The following is a 21770-nucleotide window of genomic DNA, read 5'->3' as shown; positions in this document are numbered from 1 at the left end:
CTGCAGGTATAGAGCAGTACATAAATTTAATTAATAATAATAATGACTTTAAGTGACAGAATAAATTGTATAGGAGACAGGATAAGGGATAAAGCCACTTACAAGAAATACCTTGTTATCTTACTTAGCAAAACAAAACATGTCTACTTAAAGCACTGAAGGTGTTGCCTTGAGATTGAATAGTTGACTGCCTATTCCCCTCCTCACACCCAGCCCTATATTTCTATGAATTTATCGCTTGTATTTTCCTATCTGGGACTCTGAAGTGGATAATCGTGATTTTCCCCACTGTATAGATACATTTGCAACATCCTATATACATGGGGCCTTGTGCAGATGTTCTGATCAATGGACAGGACACAGCTAACAAGTTCCACTAGCCCAAAGGGGTTTTTCCCTCTCTTCTTGACCTGTGTCCCCTCATGCCTTCCACAGTTGGCTTTGTGTGGTGAGGCGGAGAGGAGAGAGTGTGTCATCTGGCACCTTGAGAAGCTCAAGGTGATGGGACAATTGCCATAGGGCTACACTGAATTTCTTTCAATATTTGGATGTCAGGTACATGGAGAATTTTAATGGGTGTCATCCAAGTCACTGCTGCCAATCATAATGATAATTAAGTAGGATAACAATGTCATGGGACCGCCATGGAATGCCTTTGAGTCGGGGGGGGGGGAGAGAATCAGAGTGGGAACAGTCAGGAGGAGACAGAGAGGAAGTGATGGAAGGGGAAGAGGGAGAGAGCCAGGAGGCGGGAAGGCTCTCCAGTGCTGAAGCACAGCCCCAGCACCGCACAGGGAGTTCAGGAACAGACGGAGAACCAGCTGAGCTGGGGCTGGGGCTTGAGCCTGAAGGGTCCTCACCTGTGCCGGATCCTCAGGAGCAGACACCAGCTAAATCTGCTCTAGCTCCGGAAGTGATCGAGGACCCATTGCCTGCAGGTGCTCCACTCTCAGCCCCGTCAGAGGAAGCTGAGGTTGCCTCTGGGTCCGGTAACCCTCCAGCCTCTCCTGAGCTGCAGAGGCTCAGGGCAGAGAGGTGGAGGGAGCTAAGTTCCCGCAGGAGGAGTGCTCACCTCCAGGCCAGGAGAGGCGAGTCACCTGTGGACCGGGGCCGCCCTATGCCTTGGGGCAGATAAAAGCCAGTCAGCCACAGTCCCAAGTTGCGGGAGCAATGTTGTTGCTAGCCTGTTTCTGTCTGTACCCTGTATCATTTGTGAAACTTATGTACAGTGGTACCTTGGTTCTCAAACTTAATCCATTCTGGGAGTCCGTACATCTCCCAAAACCGTTCAAAAACCAAGGTGCAGCTTCCGATTGGCTGCAAGAGCTTCCTGCACTCAAACGGAAGCTGCGTCGGACGTCCGGCTTCTGAAAAATGTTCGCAAACTGGAACAGTTACTTATGGGTTTGCGGTGTTCGGTAGCCGATTTGTTTGACAACCTCAGCCGTTTGAGAACCAAGGTAGCACTATATCTTGAACAAAGTGGCCCTGATACATTTACACCAACAGCTAGTGACCTGGATGGGGTGCACATTCTGCTGGCACCCAGTGACCTATCCAGCTCGTTGAATGGGGCCCAAGATTTGGTGGCTTAAGAGCTTGAGGATTTTGCATATGATTTAGGCCTACTGGTGAAGGTGAGAAAAGTGACAGCAGCATTTTCTAGTGTTCTGAATTTCATATCAAGTACAGATGTAGATGAGAAGCCAGATACAGTGGTACCTCGGGTTACAGACACTTCAGGTTACAGACACCGCTAACCCAGAAATAGTACCTCGGGTTAAGAACTTTGCTTCAGGATGAGAACAGAAATTGTGTAGTGGCAGCGCGGTGGCAGCAGGAGGCCCCATTAGCTAAAGTGGTATGTCAGGTCAAGAACAGTTTCAGGTTATGAACGGACCTCCAGAACAAATTAAGTTCTTAACCTGAGGTACCACTGTACATATGTGCATATGTTCTAGATGCACGTATGAAAGATGGAGTTGCCATATTTCAAATAGTAAAAGCCCCAAAAGTTGTTGAGCCAAAAAGAGAGAGAAGACTTGCCTTACTCGTAGATTCAGGACAGACTACCACCTTTCAGATGTCCATTCTGCCTTTGAAATCCTGGTAATGTCTGGGAAAATCCAGACGTATGGCAGCCCTAGGAAAAATTGCTTTCATTCATGTATTACCCTTCAATCCAGCAACTGTGGGACCTCTTTATAGGGCTGCCCCATGTGGCCAACCATTGAACTACAGGTGGCGGCCATCTCAGTTTCTGATCGGACTCTGCCCACTAAGGCTGGCTATAGGATCCTTCTGGGAAGGGAAGCATAGAGAGAAAGGGTTTTCTATTCCCATTCTTCCTGGGTTGAGCAATGAGGTGACCCTGAGCTCTGCTATGTTGCTGTATCCTTGGAAATTTGCTTAATTCTGGTTTTTGATTTGGTCGTTGTTCCCACCTGGTTCTTTGCTCCTGACTAGTGGCTTGTTCTTTGCTCCTAAATCACGGAATCTGCTGCCCGCTACCCAGCCCTGATACTGGGGCATCTGATCAAGGCCTGTATTTTAAAATGAGCTTAAAGATATATTTGCAAATGTTTGTATGTTTCATGCCAGGCAGAAACCAGCTGGCTAAGTACTTTGGCAGTTGTTTATCTTCCTGCTCTCCTGAACAAGGGCCCTCCTGATTTATAGCAGTAGCAGGAGACAAGTTTCTCAAAGTTGTAAAAGGAAATTACAGGCTGGGAGCAAATGTTATACTGACCCTACATATTACAGAATACAATCAAGCTGCAAAAACACTAATTAAGAGTTGGTAAATAGTAAGATTTATTGTTTAACAGAAAATAATACAATGTGCCTCCCATCAGACTCTAGGCATATTTTCCTAAGGTTTAAAGTATACTGAGAGAGTTAAAGGGCAATAAATTTTGGGAAGAGTTAATGGGAAAAGCAGCTGGCTGGGAAAGGGGGGTGTAAACTGAAGAGGCTTCTTTTGAAGCTGTTTTTACTGAGTTTCTTTTTTACTTTGCAAAGGCCTTTTCTTCTAAAAAGCTATCTTTGTTATGTATGAGATTTGTTGGCGTAATGTAATTATGCAAAGGATTTAGAAAGTTAGAAATGTTAGATTCTTATGTTAGATTCTTATTTCATCGATGGTGTGTGAGAATGTGAACCCAAGATCTCTGTTTAGATAGAATTTAATACCATGAGCCATTTGTTTTGGAATGCAGGGGCAACAGGGGCAAAAGGTGATCTGGTAATTAAGGTGCCTTGTCGAGGCAAATGTAAGATATATGGCTACTTGTCTGCCATTTATGGATAGAAGGAAATATAGCTCTTTGTCTCCCATAAAAGGTAATAGGAAATGGGTGTATCTTTTATTATTGGTTCTGGCAAACAGCCAATAGGAATTTCAACCAGGTTGATTGGTCAGAGGCAGCCAAAGGAGGAGCAAGGGGACTGGGCTGAGGGAATATAAGTGCTGGTCATCAGGGCTGGAGGGAGGCAGAGCTTTGGTAACCATATGCCACTGTGCCTATCATTTATTTGTCTGACAAATAAATTATTATTTTAATTTCTCTATTGCTGCGTTGAATATTTCATTCCAGCTAAGCGTTAACCACAAGCAGGGTGCTACAATACATTTGCAGGAACACCAAGGCTAATCTTTAATGCATTGAATGCAACTGAAGATAGGAGTGCTGGCAAACGTGGATAGTCAAACCTTAATCTTATGTCTCTCTTCTTCAGCAAGTAGTTGCCTTGTTTATGTTCCTCATTTAAGTGAGAGTCCTGAAAGAAGGGACCTCGTGGAATGATTCTTAGTTTGGTCTCTCAGCTTTTGCTTTTTTTTCTCATTAAGTTGCTTTGTAGCCCTTGTTCGTTTCAATTATGTAACGTGCTTGCTTTATTGATCTGTGACCGTATAATTAATTCACAAGTGAGACATTCAGCAGCTGCGTAGAAAATCTTGCCTGCCTTTGTATTGCTAGTTGTGGCAAAATTGCTTGTTATGCTGGGGTGTAGGAGAAAGGCACAAAACTAGCTAGATTAATTGGAGAACCAACTCCAGAAACTGGTACTTTTATACATAACTGTGCTTTAGATACAAAATACCTTGACGTTAGTTTCCAACTGGTCTTCTAGAGTATTGTGCAATAATAGTACCATGCCAAGTCTTGGAGGCAGGTTCTATTATATTTATTTATTTATTCATTTATTCATTTATTCATTTATTTATTTATTTTACTCTTTTTTCCATATAGAAACTTACATTTGTTACTCAACAATTATATTTCAATTCAACAGAACTAGTGCATTCTCTCTCACCCAACACCAATGTTTAAAACCCAAAATTACATACAATTTTAAGGTTCTGTCTTACCTCATTTCATCCTCTCTAACATTTTTCTTAATATATTTTGCTGTGTTCTTACATTTCTCGCTGTGGGTCTTTGTACATGGGAAATAACTTTTAATATAGACCAGAAAGGGCAGAGAGGATGAAATAGCTGCTGAGGGATACTGATGACTCTGTGATTTATAAGGTGGCTCTCTATCTCAGTGTTTCCCAACCACTGTTCCGTGGCACACTAGTGTGCTGCGAGATGTTGCCTGGTGTGCCGCGGGAAAAATTAAAAAATTCGAAAAAAATATTTTTTTTAAAGTCAAATTTTCGATTGGGGCGCCGTCACTAGATGACCCCTGGGGTTCCCTCCCTCCCTCCCGTTCTGCCTTCGGAGAAGATGAGCCAGCCCTCAAGGAGGTGATTATGTAATTTGCTAGCAATTCATGTCCCTCCCGGCGTGACGCTGCGCGCTGACGTCACGGGGCTGTAATGGTGGTGTGCCTCGAGATTTTTTTCATGAAACAAGTGTGCCTTTGCCCAAAAAAGGTTGGGAAACACTGCTCTATCTTACTGGCAGCTAGGAAGAATAGAAAGAAAGAACTGGATGGGCTAGCAATCAGTTGCAAAGGGGACTCTGAGATCTAATTTGCACATTTTATTTGAGAATTACTTTTTATTCCGTACAATAAGAAATAAGAAATTTTGTTGGATTTGACCATGGTTTTACTGCATATGTAGCGACTGATGTTTTCTATTCTTTATTTTTTCCTTCTTTGGATGTTGCCATGGCCTTTGGCTAGTGCAATAAAAATAGTTACTGTTATAAACTACAGTGGTACCTCGGGTTACATACGCTTCAGGTTACATACGCTTCATGTTACAGACTCCGCTAACCCAGAAATAGTGCTTCAGGTTAAGAACTTTGCTTCAGTATAAGAACAGAAATCGGGCTCTGGCGGCGTGGCGGCAGCAGGAGGCCCCATTAGCTAAAGTGGTGCTTCAGGCTAAGAACAGTTTCAGGTTAAGAACAGACCTCCAGAACGAATTAAGTTCTTAACCTGAGGTACCACTGTAGAAAGGGTTTCCAGTCTTCTTTAAAAGATTTGAAATTTGTACCTTTAATCAGTGCCATCAATTTTGCCATATCTGCATATTCCACAATTTTCATCAACCATTCTTCCTTTGAGCGTGTTCTCTCCTCCTTCCATTTCTGGGCCTAGAGAATCCTTGCTGCTGTAGTCACATGTATAATAACTACCATTAGGCTATATTTGGGATTTCACAGTCTAGTATCGCCATCAGGAAGGTTTCTGGCCTCTTGGGAAAAGTTGCTTAATTCCCCCCCCCCTAATTTTATTAAGGTCCATGTGATGGACCTTCTTGCAGGTCCACCACATATGATAGAATGACCCCTCAGAGGCATGGTCAGTTTTAGGAGTATTGTAACAATAATTACAATCATGCATTTGTACAATTCTTTGAATGTACAAGAGAGATTTTGTTCCCTAGGTTGGTGATAGGGACTTGTGGGGTTCCAAATGATGCTTGACTACAATTCCCATCATCCTTAACCATTGGCTATGCTGCTGGGACGAATGGGAGTGGAGCATTTGAAGGTCCTGAAGTCTCCCATCTCTACACTTGGGATTTTTATTTCGGCATGCTTATAGGTTTTAGTGGTGGGGCTTTCAATTACCATGTTGGCTCTGGTGTCACAGTTTTCTGTTTGGGTTGTTTTCTTCCTTGCTTTAAGATTTTTTTTTTTTTTTTACATTAGTCCTGGTGGAAAACAAAATTTTGGACTTGGAGAACTGATAGCTCAACCCAATTGGGCTTTTCCTATGCAATGGGATATTAATCTTAAAAATTGGGGATATTTAGACAGATGTGGCCTCTAGTTACATGAATCCAGATATTTTGAAAGTTTGTTGTTGTTTAGTCGTTTAGTCGTGTCCGACTCTTCGTGACCCCATGGACCAGAGCACGCCAGGCACTCCTGTCTTCCACTGCCTCCCACAGTTTGGTCAAACTCATGCTGGTAGCTTCGAGAACAGTATCCAACCATCTCATCCTCTGTCGTCCCCTTCTCCTTGTGCCCTCCATCTTTCCCAACATCAGGGTCTTTTCCAGGGAGTCTTCTCTTCTCATGAGGTGGCCAAAGTACTGGAGCCTCAGCTTCAGGATCTGTCCTTCCAGTGAGCACTCAGGGCTGATTTCCTTCAGAATGGATAGGTTTGATCTTCTTGCAGTCCATGGGACTCTCAAGAATCACCTCCAGCACCATAATTCAAAAGCATCAATTCTTCGGCGATCAGCCTTCCTTATGGTCCAGCTCTCACTTCCATACATCACTACTGGGAAAACCATAGCTTTAACTATACGGACCTTTGTTGGCAAGGTGATGTCTCTGCTTTTTAAGATGCTGTCTAGGTTTGTCATTGCTTTTCTCCCACTTCCAAATTCTCTTAGCCATGCTGATAACAGGTTTCCATGATGGTCCTGGGAGCTGAAGAGATTACTTGCTTTCCTGTAGAACACCAATAAAATGAGATAAAAAATTAGCAGCAAAGGGTGGTGCCAGGAAAAAGGAGGCAATAGGTCTAGGCAGAGCAATGACATTAGGGGAAGGCAGACACTATGATTCCCTCATGGAGGTGAGAATGGGAAGTTCAAACATGATAATTAAAAGCTAAAGAGAAAGCGGTAGAATAATTGGAAGCAATTATTTTTCAGCAAAGCGCCATTTGGGCCCTCTGAAAGAACAGATAATCAGGCAGATAATTTCCACTGTACTAAGCAGCTATTAAGTGGAGCAATACCAATACTCTTTTTTTCTTGCTTTATCAGTACATTATGTCAGGAAAAAAGCCTTAAAGCATCTCTCTCCCTCCCTCTCTCTCTCTCTCTCCCCCCTGAGAAAACGGGGTGGGGTAAGGAGAATGAATACTGACTGAAGACTGTAAAGGGTATTGTCAGGGGTTTAGGAGCAGAGGCAAGGGCAAGGGAGGAAACAGAGAGCGAAGGGGAGGAGGCAGAAGAAAAGATGAGTGATGACGACGACCCGAGATCTCCGAGTCTTTCCAGTGAATCAGAGGATTCACAGAAAGGAGCACCAGTGGCCAGGGCAAGGGGGGAGTCTAGGGGGGCACCCCAGGAAGATAGAGCCAGAGGGGACTCAGAGGAGAGCAGTTGGAAATCGGGACCAGCGTCACCGCCAGAGAGCAGGGAAGAGGAAGGGAGCCAGGGGGCAAGCGCTGGCAGCTCACCACAGGAGGGAGGGCATGAGTCAGGAGTGGCCACACCTCCATCGGGGAGCGAAGAAACGGTTAAGAGGAAAGTGGAAGGTTGGGCGCGCGCGCCAAGTTCAAATGCAGAGGAAGGCGGCGCAGTAAGCAGCCCGGAAAGGGAGCCAGGTCCTAAAGCCCGGCGCAAGGAGGCAGGAGGGTCCGGGTCAGCGTCAGAAGAATCCCGGAAGGAAGAAGCCCCGGGGGGTAGAGGGACCCAGAGGAGGACAGTCAGGCGGAAAAGGTGGAGCAGGGCTAGGATATTAAGTTGGTGCGCACGGGGCGGAGACTCAGACGGAGCTTCGTCGATCTAGCTACTAGACGTAGAGTTGCGCGCAGCAGCGTGAGAATGGAAACTGTAATTCAATAAAGACTTTTACTAAATGATCGCTGGCTAGCGTGATCCTCTGTGAGCTAGGATCTTCAAGCAGCTCTGACAGTAAGCTCCGTCTCCAAATTGTGGGCATCTACAGCCCCGAGGAGGGGAGAGAAACAGGTGCCTACTAGTGAGCTCACGAACAGCAGACGACATGACGGCTGAGCAGCAGATAGAGGAACTCAGAAAAGCAGTGGCACAACTGAATGCCGAGGCTCTCGCATCCAGGAAGAGAGAGGAGGAGGCAGCTGCCGCCTGCAGGGATCTCCAGATCAGGTTAGACGTGCTGACGAAGCAGACACCCCGGCAGGAGGGAATTGGGTTGGCGAGACGAACAGGCGGGCTGGTCTCTCACTTCGATGGGAACCTGCAACAGTATCCCAACTTTAGAGCAGACGTACTGTGCGCACTGCAACTGCTGCATAAAGACTTTAGAGATGAGCAAGAGAGAGTGGGATTCATCATGGCCCATTTGCATGGGGATGCTAAAGCATGGCTACGCAATTTATGGAGGGATAAGGATCCGGCGCTCCAGAATGCAGATGCCTTTATTAAAGCGATGGATGGGTGTTTTTTATCAAGTATTGACGTGGATCTTGCCCGGAAGGAGGTGCATGGGCTAAGACAAGGGAGGGCCAGCGTCAGACAGTATCATGCACGCTTTTTCGCCTTGGTCAGTGCCCTGGAATGGGACAGAGATTCGGCCCCTGTAAGAGACCTCTTTTGGGAGGGGTTGCACAGCTTGATTAAAGATGAGATCGCGAGGGGGGAGAGACCCCGAACCACCCAGGAGGTCGTTCAGAGGGCACTGGCAGTGGGGGTGAGGCTGGAAGAACGTCCGTGGAGCAGGGACGAAGGGCGTGGAGGGCGCGAATCAGCCAGGGGCCCCTCCTTCCTTCCCAGAGAAGCAGCGTGGGCGCAATCCACGCCTCTGCCAGGAGGAGGAGCCGAACCTATGGAGGTTGGAGGTGCAAGGGCTCAGTCAGCAACCAGAGCCCTAGCACCGGCAGCAGTGAAAGCGAAGCCTCCTAGAGGGAACAGGAAGTGTTACGTCTGTGAGGAGCCAGGGCATATGGCGAAAGAGTGTCCCCAGAGGCTCCACAAGCTCACTGCAGCCTCAGCAATGGTGACTGCAGCAACGCAGCAAGGAGAACCACAGCAGGGAAACGACGATGTCTGGCTGGAGGAAGAGGCACTGGGGCCCAGCCAGACATGTCAGTGAAGCAGTCCCCAGAGATTTTACAGCCCGTGAACCCCCTCCCGCCCAAACCAGTGGTGAGGCTCACCGCATCTCTCCAGCTGCCCAATGGAATCACCATGGACGTGCCAATTACCATCGACTCGGGCAGCAACGCGGACTTTATAGGGCAGGAGTTTGTCGACAAGCACGCTATACAGTTGCTGCCTGCCACGCTGCCCCTGCAGGTTGTCACGGTGGATGGAAGGGAGTTGCTAGGGGGGCAAGTGGTGAAGCAGACGCTGCCAATGGTGATGCGACTTGGGAATCACAGGGAAATCATCAGCTTCAATGTCACTCAGCTATCGGACACGCCCATTGTATTGGGCATGAGTTGGCTGGACAAGCACAGACCGGCGCTGGCTTGGTACCAGAGGCAGCTGACCTTCGGCTCTTCCTTTTGTGCTGAACACTGCATCATGCCCCAGCAGGAAGGGGAGCAAGAGGAGTCACAGCTGCAGCTAGGCACGCTGCAAGCGATTCCCCACAAGTACGCAGAATTTTTGGAAGTTTTCTGCGAGAAGGAGGCGGACAGGCTACCCCCTCACAGACCATATGACTGCAAAATTGACCTGCTGCCGGGGGCGGCGCTGCCCAAAGGGAAGCTGTATTCCATGTCAGAGGACGAGCTGCAGGAACTCAAAGAGTTCTTAGATCATAATTTGGAGCGCGGTTTCATCCGAGAGTCCAAGGCAGCGGGGGGCAGTCCTGTATTCTTTGTTAAAAAGCGAGACACGCCCCGAAAAAGACTGGTCGTGGACTATCGCATTTTAAACAATGGGACCAAGCCGTCGGACTTCCCCATGCCACGAATCGACGACCTCCTGGCGAAGGTGCGGAAGGGAAAAGTGTTCACCAAGTTAGACCTGCGAGGGGCGTACAACCTCATTCGCATGCGGGAGGGAGATGAGTGGAAGACGGCCATGTTCACGCCACTGGGTACCTACGAATACAGAGTTATGCCTTTTGGATTGCAAAATGGCTCCCACGTTTTTCAAGCTTTCATGCATCACGTGTTGGCGGGACTTCTCTACAAGACGTGCGTCTGTTTCTTAGATGACATCCTGATCTTTTCGGAATCGCAGCAGGAGCATGACAGACACGTCAAGGAAGTGCTGACCAGACTAAAGCAACATAGGCTCTACGCCAAGCTGGAGAAGTGCCAATTTGACGTGACGGAGGTGGATTTTCTGGGCTACAAGTTGTCTGACAAGGGGCTCGCCATGGACAGCGCCAAGGTTCGAGCGGTATTGGATTGGAAGAGTCCACGCAACCGAAAAGAGGTCCAAAGGTTTGTCGGCTTTGCGAACTTCTATCGCAAGTTTATCAAGGGCTTCGCTATGCAGACAGCGGCCATCACAGACACGCTTAGCTCCAAGAAAAAGAAGTTCGTTTGGACAGAGGAGGCGGAGCAGTCCTTTCAGGCACTCAAGCGTCTCTTCGCGTCGGAAGAGCAGCTGCTTCACGTCAACCCCAGCAGGCCGATGAGGGTGGAGACAGACGCCTCGGACAGAGCCGTGGGGGCGGTCCTGCTGCAAAAGGACCAGCAGGGGGTGTGGCGGCCAGGAGCGTTTTACTCCAGGAAGCTCAGCAAGTCCGAGCAGAACTACACCATCTGGGACAGGGAGTTGCTGGCCATTCATGCAGCGTTCAAAGCGTGGAGGCACTTCCTGATCGGCGCCAAGCACACGGTGCAGGTTTGCACGGACCACAAGAATCTGGAGCACTGGCGCACGGCACAGTTCCTAAACCAGAGGCAGATACGTTGGGCTGAGTTTTTTGCGAACTTCGACTTCCGCATAGAGTATGTCCCGGGGGACACTAACATCATGGCGGACGCCCTCTCCCGTAAGCCACAGTATCTGGAGGACGCAACGCCAGAGGCCGCCATGCACATCTTCGCACCAACAGTATGGGCGTGCGCCGCGGCCACCGTGGACCTGGAGGCGGTGCGACGAGCGTTGCAGGATGACTCCTTCGCGCAAGCAAAGATGGCAGAGGTGCAAAGGGGCAAGGCTGCGGCCGACGGTTTCCAGCTACGAGATGGATTGCTCATCCGTAAAGGGGCCATCTACGTGCCGGGAGACGACCTTCGCGCCAAGGTGCTGCAGCAGCTGCACGACGCGCCCACGGCCGGGCACTTTGGCAAGGAGAAGACGGTGGAATTAGTAGCCAGGGATTTCTGGTGGCCTGGAATGAGAGGGGAGGTCGCAGACTACGTGGCGAGGTGTGACACCTGCCAGAGGGCCAAACCAGTGCACAGACCGCCGGCAGGACTGTTGGAACCGCTGCAAACTCCGGTCGAACCTTGGGAAAGGGTGGCTCTGGACTTTGTCACAGATCTGCCCAGCTCGAGGGGCAAGACGGCAGTGCTGGTGGTGGTGGACCTGTTTTCCGAGATGGCACATTTCATTCCGTGTGCGAAGGTGGCCACGGCGGAGCAAACCGCCAAACTGTTCATAGACCACGTGTTCAAGGTTCACGGTCTGCCACGGTCTATTCTGTCCGACCGCGGGCGGCAGTTCATCTCGAATTTCTGGCAGAAGCTGATGGGCTTCCTAAACGTCAAGATCAACCTGGCGTCGGCGAGACACCCGCAGACCAACGGGCAAGCGGAGCGGGTCAATGCCATCATGCAGCAGTACCTGAGATGCTATGCGAATCAACAGCCTGCGACGTGGGTGGATTACCTGCCGCTTGCCGAGTTCGCCTACAACAACACGAAGCACGTGTCCACGGGGGTCACGCCGTTCTTCGCCAACAACGGGAGGCACCCCAGAACCTTCCCGGGACTGGAAAGAATGGGGGAGGGGGAGCCGCAGACAGCAGATGCGTTCGCGTCGGAGCTGCAGGAAGTCCACGATCAGCTGAGGCGCCACCTGGAGCTGGCCAAACACGCATACAAGGTACAAGCGGACAGGCACAGAAGGGTTGGCGAAGAGCTCCACGTGGGAGACTGGGTCTGGTTAGCAGCCCACGCAGTGCCGGCCAGGTCGTTGGCCAAGAAGAAACTAGGGCATAAACAACTGGGACCCTACCAAGTCGAAGAGCAGGTCAACCCGGTAGCTTTCAGACTGGCACTTCCGGAGGGTTCCAGAATGCATCCGGTGTTCCACAGATCGGTGCTCACTCCCTACAAGGCACCGCACAGGTTCCAGGAACCCGGAACGGCGCCGAGTCCGGTCAGAGACAGAACGGGGCACGCGGGAGTGGCACAGAAGGAGCGCATCAATGACGTCACGGAGATTTTGGACTCCAGATGGGGGGAAGAGGGGGTAGAATACTTTCTCGCCAAGGAGGGCACCCTGGCCAGTGCGAACAGCTGGGTGCCGGGCTACGCCTTGGACGAACCTCTACTCAAAGACGAGTTTCATGCCCTCTTCCCACATAGACCTATGCCAGCAGACTTTTTCGACGACTGGCTTTTCACGCCCACGCTTTCGGCCAGCACTTTCCGGGGGTTCGACTCGGACGAGGACCCGACACAAGACGTCCGTTCCCCGGAGGGGTCACCCTCGGGATCTGCATCAGAACCCTCGTATTGGTGGGACGATAGACCAGAGGAGCAGTTCCGCAGAAGGTGGCTGGAAGGCCCAGGACGAGCAACTCCGCCAGGAGGAAGTGAGGGAGAGACGGACATGGACGTTTTCGGGGACGACCCTGGTTTCGAGCACGGCGGCACAGAGATGGAAGCGGAGGTGACCGTCGTCAACGAGAGCAGGGAGGAAGACCCGCGAGACTTCAGATGGAGGCCCGCCACGGGAAGCGAACGATATCCGACGTTCGTCCCTTTGCAACAGCACACCCCAGCTCCAGCACCGGAAGGAGGGGAGGGGGGAATGGGGGGCTTCGAGGGGGGGATGGATGTCAGGGGTTTAGGAGCAGAGGCAAGGGCAAGGGAGGAAACAGAGAGCGAAGGGGAGGAGGCAGAAGAAAAGATGAGTGATGACGACGACCCGAGATCTCCGAGTCTTTCCAGTGAATCAGAGGATTCACAGAAAGGAGCACCAGTGGCCAGGGCAAGGGGGGAGTCTAGGGGGGCACCCCAGGAAGATAGAGCCAGAGGGGACTCAGAGGAGAGCAGTTGGAAATCGGGACCAGCGTCACCGCCAGAGAGCAGGGAAGAGGAAGGGAGCCAGGGGGCAAGCGCTGGCAGCTCACCACAGGAGGGAGGGCATGAGTCAGGAGTGGCCACACCTCCATCGGGGAGCGAAGAAACGGTTAAGAGGAAAGTGGAAGGTTGGGCGCGCGCGCCAAGTTCAAATGCAGAGGAAGGCGGCGCAGTAAGCAGCCCGGAAAGGGAGCCAGGTCCTAAAGCCCGGCGCAAGGAGGCAGGAGGGTCCGGGTCAGCGTCAGAAGAATCCCGGAAGGAAGAAGCCCCGGGGGGTAGAGGGACCCAGAGGAGGACAGTCAGGCGGAAAAGGTGGAGCAGGGCTAGGATATTAAGTTGGTGCGCACGGGGCGGAGACTCAGACGGAGCTTCGTCGATCTAGCTACTAGACGTAGAGTTGCGCGCAGCAGCGTGAGAATGGAAACTGTAATTCAATAAAGACTTTTACTAAATGATCGCTGGCTAGCGTGATCCTCTGTGAGCTAGGATCTTCAAGCAGCTCTGACAGGTATGATTTTTCAAAGGAACAAAAGATATGTAGTTCTGTGGTAAGATTCACCAACACTCACATCCCACCCCACCCCCTCGGTTAAAGGTCATTGGTTTGGTTTTCAATTATAAAGTTCAAGTGAGGCAAAGTGAGGCAACTGTAAAAGTTGTAAAGTTATAAAAACCAAGAATTTCGATAAAGGGCATCATCAGTAGTACCTAAAATGCGTCTGAAGGATTCTGTGAAGGAGATTTTAAAATGTGAGTTTCTCCTACCATGTAATGGGAGCTCTGCCTTGCCTTTTTAATCAAACAAATGATTAAACCCGGCTTTCTGTGGACTACTTCAACCCCCAAATCTAATCAAATGCTGTTTATGGAGTAATATTCACCTAAGTGAAACTTCAATGTCAAAAGCACGTAACATTGAGGTATATGGGATTTTGATTTATATACCCTTGGCACATGGGACAGTGTTGATTTGGAGAGGAAAAAAAGCCTTTTGAATTTAAATTAAAAAGAATTGTTCAAGAGCAGACCAGGGGCAATGTGGGAAGTAGAAAAGCATTATTCACAAGCTACTTGGGGTGGTGTAATGCTTTCTGCAGCCCAAATATCACATTACAGCAGGTAATGGCCTCTGGCCAAAAGATGCCTTACTGTGTCACATTCTCTGGGTTTTCCCTTGTCTCAGGGTACTAAGCATGCCAGTGCAAGTAGCTAAATAGGTACCGCTGTAGCAGGAAGGTAAATGGCATTTCCATTCACTCTGGTTTCTGTCAGAGTTGCACCAGGAGCAGTTCAGTCCTGCTGGCCACATGACCCAGAAAGCTGTCTGCGGACAAACGCTGGCTTCCTCGGCCTAAAAGCGAGATGAGCGCCACAACCCAATAGTTGCCTCAGACTGGACTTAACTATCCAGGGATCCTTTACCTTTACCACCAGCAGCTGCCAATGGCATGGAGTAGAGTAAGATGAATCACATGATGTGACTCTTAAGTATAATGGTTTAATTGATTCTGAAATGAGAATGCCTAAATGTATATTGTTACAGATAGGTAGCCGTGTTGGTCTGCCATAGTCAAAATAAAAAAATTCCTTCCAGTAGCACCTTAAAGACCTGGTCTGAACAGAGACATTGGATTCTTATCTCATTATACATGACTAAGCCATTTCTCACCTTCCCACCCCTTGCCTTTTCCTGTAAGACCTATTACAGTCGTTAAGAGTCGTCAACAGGCTCATCTCAGCTATCTGCCAATCTCCCATTCCCACCACCCTTCTGAGTAATACCCCTCCCCACCTTCTCACTATATAGAAGGATCTGGCAACTTCTGTTTCAGTGTATCTGAAGAAGTGTGCATGCACACGAAAGCTCATACCAAGAACTAACTTAGTTGGTCTTTAAGATGCTACTGGAAGGAATTTTTTAAATGTATATTGCAGAAGGTTTAACATGGGGTTCTTCAATGGGGTTATATTAAAGCCAAGGAGAGAGCATGTTGAGCTCTTACTAAGTTAATGTTTAACTAACTGATTGCTGTTTCTCTGGTAGCTAACATGTGAGGGTTGTAACCTTAGATCATGTAAGAGGTATTGGGTTTCAAAATCTCCATTTTGAAAGTGAGTTGCCTTTGAATCATTATCTCCCATACTGAACGGTAAAGATAAAGCACTCCTGGATGGTTAAGTCCATTTGAAATCGACTATGGGGTATGGCACTCACTTTTGTTTTCAGGCTGAGGGAGTTGGCATTTGTCTGCAGACAGGTTTTCTAGGTCATGTGGCCAGCATGACTAAATGGCTTCTGGAGCAATGGAACACTGTGACAGAAGCCAGCGCGCACGGAAACACTGTACCTATTTATCTATTTGCACTGGTAGGCTTTCAAACTGCTAGGTTGACAGAAACTGGGACAGAGCAACGGAAGCGCACCCCATCGCGCGGATTCAAACCGCCGACCTTCTGATCAGCAAGCCCAAGAGGCTCGGTGGATTAGACCATAGCACCACCCACATCCCTCAAACTCAGTGGAGTGAAGGTGTAAAATGAAGCTCTCCTGAAGCAAGAGTAAATAGCCTGCAGGCTGTGAAGAGAGAGAGAGGGACCTTTGTTTCTAGGGCTGTTTGGATTATTTCATAGGCAAGATGCTGAGCCGGTTGTAGATAACACAATATATTGTACAAATATATGGATGTATTCTGTTTTGTTTTAAAGCGTTCTGCTGGTAAAAAGTTTGAACAATCTTTTTTATGGGTCTGGACAATGTTTTATTCCAAAAGAAGTCAGCTCTTACGCTTCCAGTTGCTTCAAACTGCATTATATTAGTATCTGCAACAGTGACAATGTTACTTAAATGGAACTAAACCTTAACAGCAGTGGTAGCAGGGAACCTTTGACCCTGCAGATGTTTCTGGACCTAGACCACAACTTCCTGTCTCCCCTGACCATTGGTCAACCATATCTGGAGGGCTGCATAAGTTCTCCACTCCTGTCCGGAAGAGAGAAAGGGGAGGGTGAGATACAGGAGGTCATTTTTGATAGTAATCCACTATAACGTGTTTTGGCTCAAAGTCACTGTAATTGTTCGAGGGTGTGTGTGTGCATTTTAATTGCCCCTTTGGGATAGTTGGTAATTACTGCCTGAACCACTTAGGGCGACTTCTCTCCCTTTTATACAAAGGATGCTAGTCAAGCTGAATCTTGCCTCCAACCTACTTAAGAAAAGAAAACCCCGTGGAACAGCTAAAATCTATAATTTCAGACTTCATGTGTTTGGACACCTTTCATCATAAGGCAGGTGCAGAACAGCGACTGAGACTAATTGCCTTGTAATTATAATGCTAAAAAATGAGCATGGTTGGAATGGCAGATTATTAATCCAGTTGGCTTCAAAACCCACCACTACAGATAAAGAGTAAATTAATTAATTTGGCCCGTTAGTGGCCTCTATTCTTTGTGACAGATCAGTGAATGCTTTCCCAAAAGCTTCCCATATATGTTTAAATTCAAGTGCCTGATTATCCTCTTCCAAAGCAACTACTCTATCCCAAACTTTAAAAACGGAAAGTGTAATGATGGTCAACAAAAGAGGTTTAAAGACTGTCTGAAGGCAATTTTTTTTAAAATGTAGTATAAACACCAACAATTGGGAAACACTTGCCTGCGAGCGCTCCAGTCGGAGAACAGCCTTCACCAAAGGTGTCATGGGCTTTGAAGACACTCAAACTCAGGACGCGAGGGAGAAATGTGCTAAGAGGAAGGCACGCTTGGCAAATTCCCACCTTGATCAGCTCCCGCCCAGAAACCTATGTCCCCACTGTGGAAGGACGTGTGGATCCAGGACTGGCCTCCACAGTCACTTACGGACTCATTGTTAAAACTGTGTTTATGGAAGACAATCTTACTCGGCTACGAGTGATAGAAGAAGAAGAAGAAGAAGAAGAAGAAGAAGAAGAAGACGAAGAAGACGAAGACGAAGACGAAGAAGAAGAAGAAGACGAAGAAGACGAAGAAGACGAAGAAGACGAAGAAGACGAAGAAGAAGAAGAAGAAGAAGAAGAAGAAGAAGAAGAAGAAGCTTTTGCACCCAGAGCCAATGGTGAGGGCTCAGAGGCAGAGCAAGGTGGCTGTGGGCTGCCCCGGGGGACGCCTGAGGGGGTGTGTGACAAAATCCACCCTGGTTGGATCACTGCCATGGCAATAGGGCACCCCCCAGGCAGACTGATGCTGTGTCGATTGCTCACCCCTGGGTGGATCACCCCACCCACTTGGGTGGATCACCCCACCCCATGGGCATGGCATGTGGCCACTCCAGGTGCCCAAGTGTGAGGGCTGTTTTCTTTTCTATAAATAATTTGACAAAGGTTTTCTGATTGCTTTTAGCTTCTTGAAGCAGGGGCCCGGCAGAGGAGAAGGAGAAATATGTTTAATTCTTTAAAATGTACAGTATAAGGAACTACAGTGGTACCTCGGGTTAAGAACTTAATTCATTCTGGAGGTCCATTCTTAACCTGAAACTGTTCTTAACCTGAGGTACCACTTTAGCTAATGGGGCCTCCCGCTGCCACCGCACCGCCGCCACACAATTTCTGTTCTCATCCTGAAGCAAAGTTCTTAACCCGAGGTATTATTTCTGGGTTAGCGGAGTCTGTAACCTGAAGCGTCTGTAACCCGAGGTACCACTGAACAGATAAAGTCAGAGGTATACCTAGGGGTTGGCAAAACTGATCCCTGTTGGGGGTGCAGGCCTGGTGAGGGGCACAAAAATCATCTATCAGACGATGGAGTGAATGATGGAAATGTCCATCAATGTGATACTGCTATCATTGCAAAATCAAACACAGGAGAAGCTTCCTGTCCTTCTCCCACAGTGGCACAAAGGTGGGTGTGTAAGTGATTTTTTTTGGGGGGTGTCCTAGATAAGCAGCTGGGTAAAATGCTTTCTTAACTGCACATACTTCTCAGCATATAATTAATCTGTGTTACAAAAGTGTGACCACAAGTATAGAAGACCTCTCAAATGGTCTTTTAAAGAGTGAGCACATTGGTCCTTTCATCGCATGAACCTATTGTGTTCTGCCTCTCTAACATATATGTATATTTGGGGGGGGGGATATGAAAGTGCTTAAGAGTTGGTTTATGGATAGATGATTGAGATAATTTCTTAGAATTAAAAAATGTTTAGAATTTATTTATTTTAATCAAGTCCCCCATTTTTTTAAAATGAAGGTCTTCTCTTGGCAATGTGGATAGTAAAACAGACTAAATTAAAACATCCACTACAACAGCTTTATTAGACAAAACCATAAATCAATAAGACAAACCCTGCAATAGTACAACGATAAAATGGAACCATAAAATCCTAAATAGGCAGACACAAATCAAAAACCCAGCAACTGGTCCAACAAAACGCAGCCAATCTACAGATGCTTTAAAAGCCTCAGCCAAATGGCCATTATTCTGCAGAGACCAGCATCAGTGATGTTAAAGGATATTAGATCAAAAAGTCCCTTTGCCCAGCTCCAACAATGCATTGAAGTTGCTGCTTCCAGCAAATTAAAACACCAAATATTAAAAACTTCCCAATTCCGGGATGCCTTCAGATGTCTTCTAAAAGTCAGATAGTTGTTTCTTTCCTTGACATCTGATGGGAGGGCGTTCCACAGGGAGGGTGCCACTACCGAGAAGGTCCTCTGCCTGGTTCCCTGTAAGCTCACTTGTTTCAGTGAGGGAACTGCCAGAAGGCCCTTGGAGCTGGACCTCATTGTCCGGGCTGAATGATGGGGGTGGAGACGCTCCTTCAGGTATACTGCGCCGAGGCCATTTAGGACTTTAAAGGTCTATAAAGCAGTTTTGTGCCAGACTGGGTGTGTGGACTGTGTAGAGGTGTCCCTCCATCTGGTCCCACCAGCCTTTGTAGGGTAATCCCTCCCCCCATTCTGCTAGCACGTCACTCTGCTGGGGTGGCACTCCCCCTTTCATCTGTTGAACTGCCACATAGACAGAAGCTCTGCAAGCAGGAACTCCACCGGTAACAACCAGTGGGAAGCCTTGAAATGGGGTGTTCAAGAGGAGGGAGCTGAGCTGGCTCAAGAGCCATTGGATTCTAAGCTGGTCCCACTGCTTTCGTGAGATTGCATTAAGGCCACATTTGCACCATACATTTAAAGCAGGTTTACACTATTTTAGCAGTCACGGACTCCCTCAAATAATTCTGGGAACAGGAGTTTGGTAAGGATGCTAAGAGTTGCTAGGAAATGCTTATCATACCTTCCATTGTTTTTCCAATGAAAGTAGGGGAATTATTATTATTATTATTATTATTATTATTATTATTATTATTACCCCATACATCTGACAGGGTTGCCAAAGCCACTCTGGGTGGCTTCTTGCATATATAAAAACATTAAAAACCACTGGACATTACAAAACTTATGCTATACAGGGCTGCCTTCAGGTTGTATAGTTACACATAACATAGGATTGCCATACGACCTGATTTTCTGAAAATGGCGTCCTGGATTTTTTTTTTTTAAATCAGGCAAATGACCTAGAAAACTGGCAACGGGTGTTAAATTGTGCCGAAAATGCCTAGAAAAGCTCCATACCTTGAAAATTCTTGTAGCTTTTACTGGAAAAATCTCAACAATTTTGGGGTTTGTCTAAAAAAAAAGCTCAACAGCCTTTGGGTTTTCCTTTAGAAACCTCAACAATATTGAGGTCTTCCTGTCCTAGTTTTTACTTTTTGGCAACCCTAGCCTAACTCCATACCCTCCAACATTTCTCTGATGAAAATAGGGACGTCCTAAGGAAAAGCGAGACATTCTGGGATCAAATCAGAAACTGGGACGGCTTATGTAAATCTGGGACTGTCCCTGGAAAACAAGGACATTTGGAGAGTCTGCCGTATTCCCCTCTGAGAGTTAACAATTCACTGAGTGGTTTGCTAATCAACCCTTCTTCCCAAGGAACTCTGGAAATGTATGGAGCAATCACTGGGAGGCTGATTCAGTGATTTGATTGCTCTCCTTCCCACTCTATCCTGGCCGGCATAAGCAGCAGGGCTACAGATGCACCAATGGTCCCCAAACTCCATTAAGCTCCACTGGGCAGCAACTGGGGTTTGCATTGCATCCTAATTCATTAATGCATCAGACCACTTCATCATCCTGAACCACAATTGTTTATTACTTAAATGCTACCTAAATGATGGCCAGCTTTGATGCTTCCCAGATTTATGACCATACATTGAACACTTCTCTACCTTCTAGTAGCTAAATAATGCCTTCCACTTGCTAATATGCAATTTTAGCTTGTTCCTTTTAAATGATTTATCCCGAGCAAGGCTGAAATAAGTTAGAAGTTAACAATAATTCGAATGCAAGTGTTATTAAACTGAGAGATGCTTTGCGCAGTGACTTTCCTCTAGGTTCATTTCCCTGTTTAATAGACTTGAACTCGGCTAAAGTAGCTGTAAAATGCCTACCTTGATGCACATTTTCTCATTGATTCGTCTCATCTTACCGTAATATGCCAGAGATGATGCCTAAATGGATGGGAAACACTGAGATATTTGTGCCTGCTTAATGCTCATTTTGGAAGAGGAATTAAGCAGATCAGGAGCAATTGGGGGATCCATCAGCAAAGTTTCGGCAGGAGCAAAGCTTGTTATGAACCACCCAGCTGTTGAAAATGGAAAAATAAGAGTATGAAATAAGATTCTGTGCTGTGTTCATGCCTCCAGATCTTCTCCACCATGTTCTTCTATCCCTTTTCCTGCAGAGATAGTGTGCCACAGGCATTGCTAACTTGGAGCTGATTATTATGAACAGTTCCTTCCCCCATGGTGGTTTCAACTCTCCAGTCTAAAGGGTGGAGTTCTACTGCCAACACTGGTTGAACCTAAAACAAGTAGGTTCAACTGAACAAGGAAGAAGGGCTACATTAATGGGAACTTCCCCATTGCTCTAGTTTATAATTTTATTATTTTTTATTATTATAAGCACTCCTTTCAGTGCAGGAAGGCACACTGTACCTTGCTATCTAAATGATGGCCAACTTTGTGTGTGATGAAACGATGGTGCTGTGGTCTAAACCCCTGAGCCTCTTGGGCTTGCCGATCAGAAGGTCGGCGGTTCGATTCCCAGCAGCGGGGTGAGCTCCTGTTGCTCTGCCCCAGCTCCTGCCAACCTAGCTTCTCGAAAGCACACCAGTGCAAGTAGATAAACAGGTACCGCCATGGCGGGAAGGTAAACGGTGTTTCCGTGCTCTGGTTCCTGTCACGGTGTCCCGTTGTGCCAGAAGCGGTTTAGTCATGCTGGTCACATGACCCGGAAAGTTGTCTGTGGACAAACGCCGGCTCCCTCAGCCTGAAAAGTGAGATGAGCACCGCAGCCCCATAGTCGCCTTGACTGGACTTAACCATCCAGGGGTTC

At 47.7% G+C, this 21770-nt stretch overlaps 1 long non-coding RNA gene across 1 annotated transcript in view; it reads left to right on the top strand.

The window, feature by feature from the left end:
- Nucleotides 1-21770, top strand: part of LOC309525700 — a 28085-nt gene that overhangs the window by 5001 nt on the left and 1314 nt on the right. The window lies entirely within an intron of this gene.

Source organism: Podarcis vaucheri, assembly GCF_965113315.1.
Source record: "Podarcis vaucheri genome assembly, chromosome: 1".
Classification (NCBI taxonomy): Eukaryota; Metazoa; Chordata; class Lepidosauria; order Squamata; family Lacertidae; genus Podarcis; species Podarcis vaucheri.
Note: the sequence above shows the minus strand (reverse complement) of the source record. Positions and strands in the feature narration are given on the sequence as shown.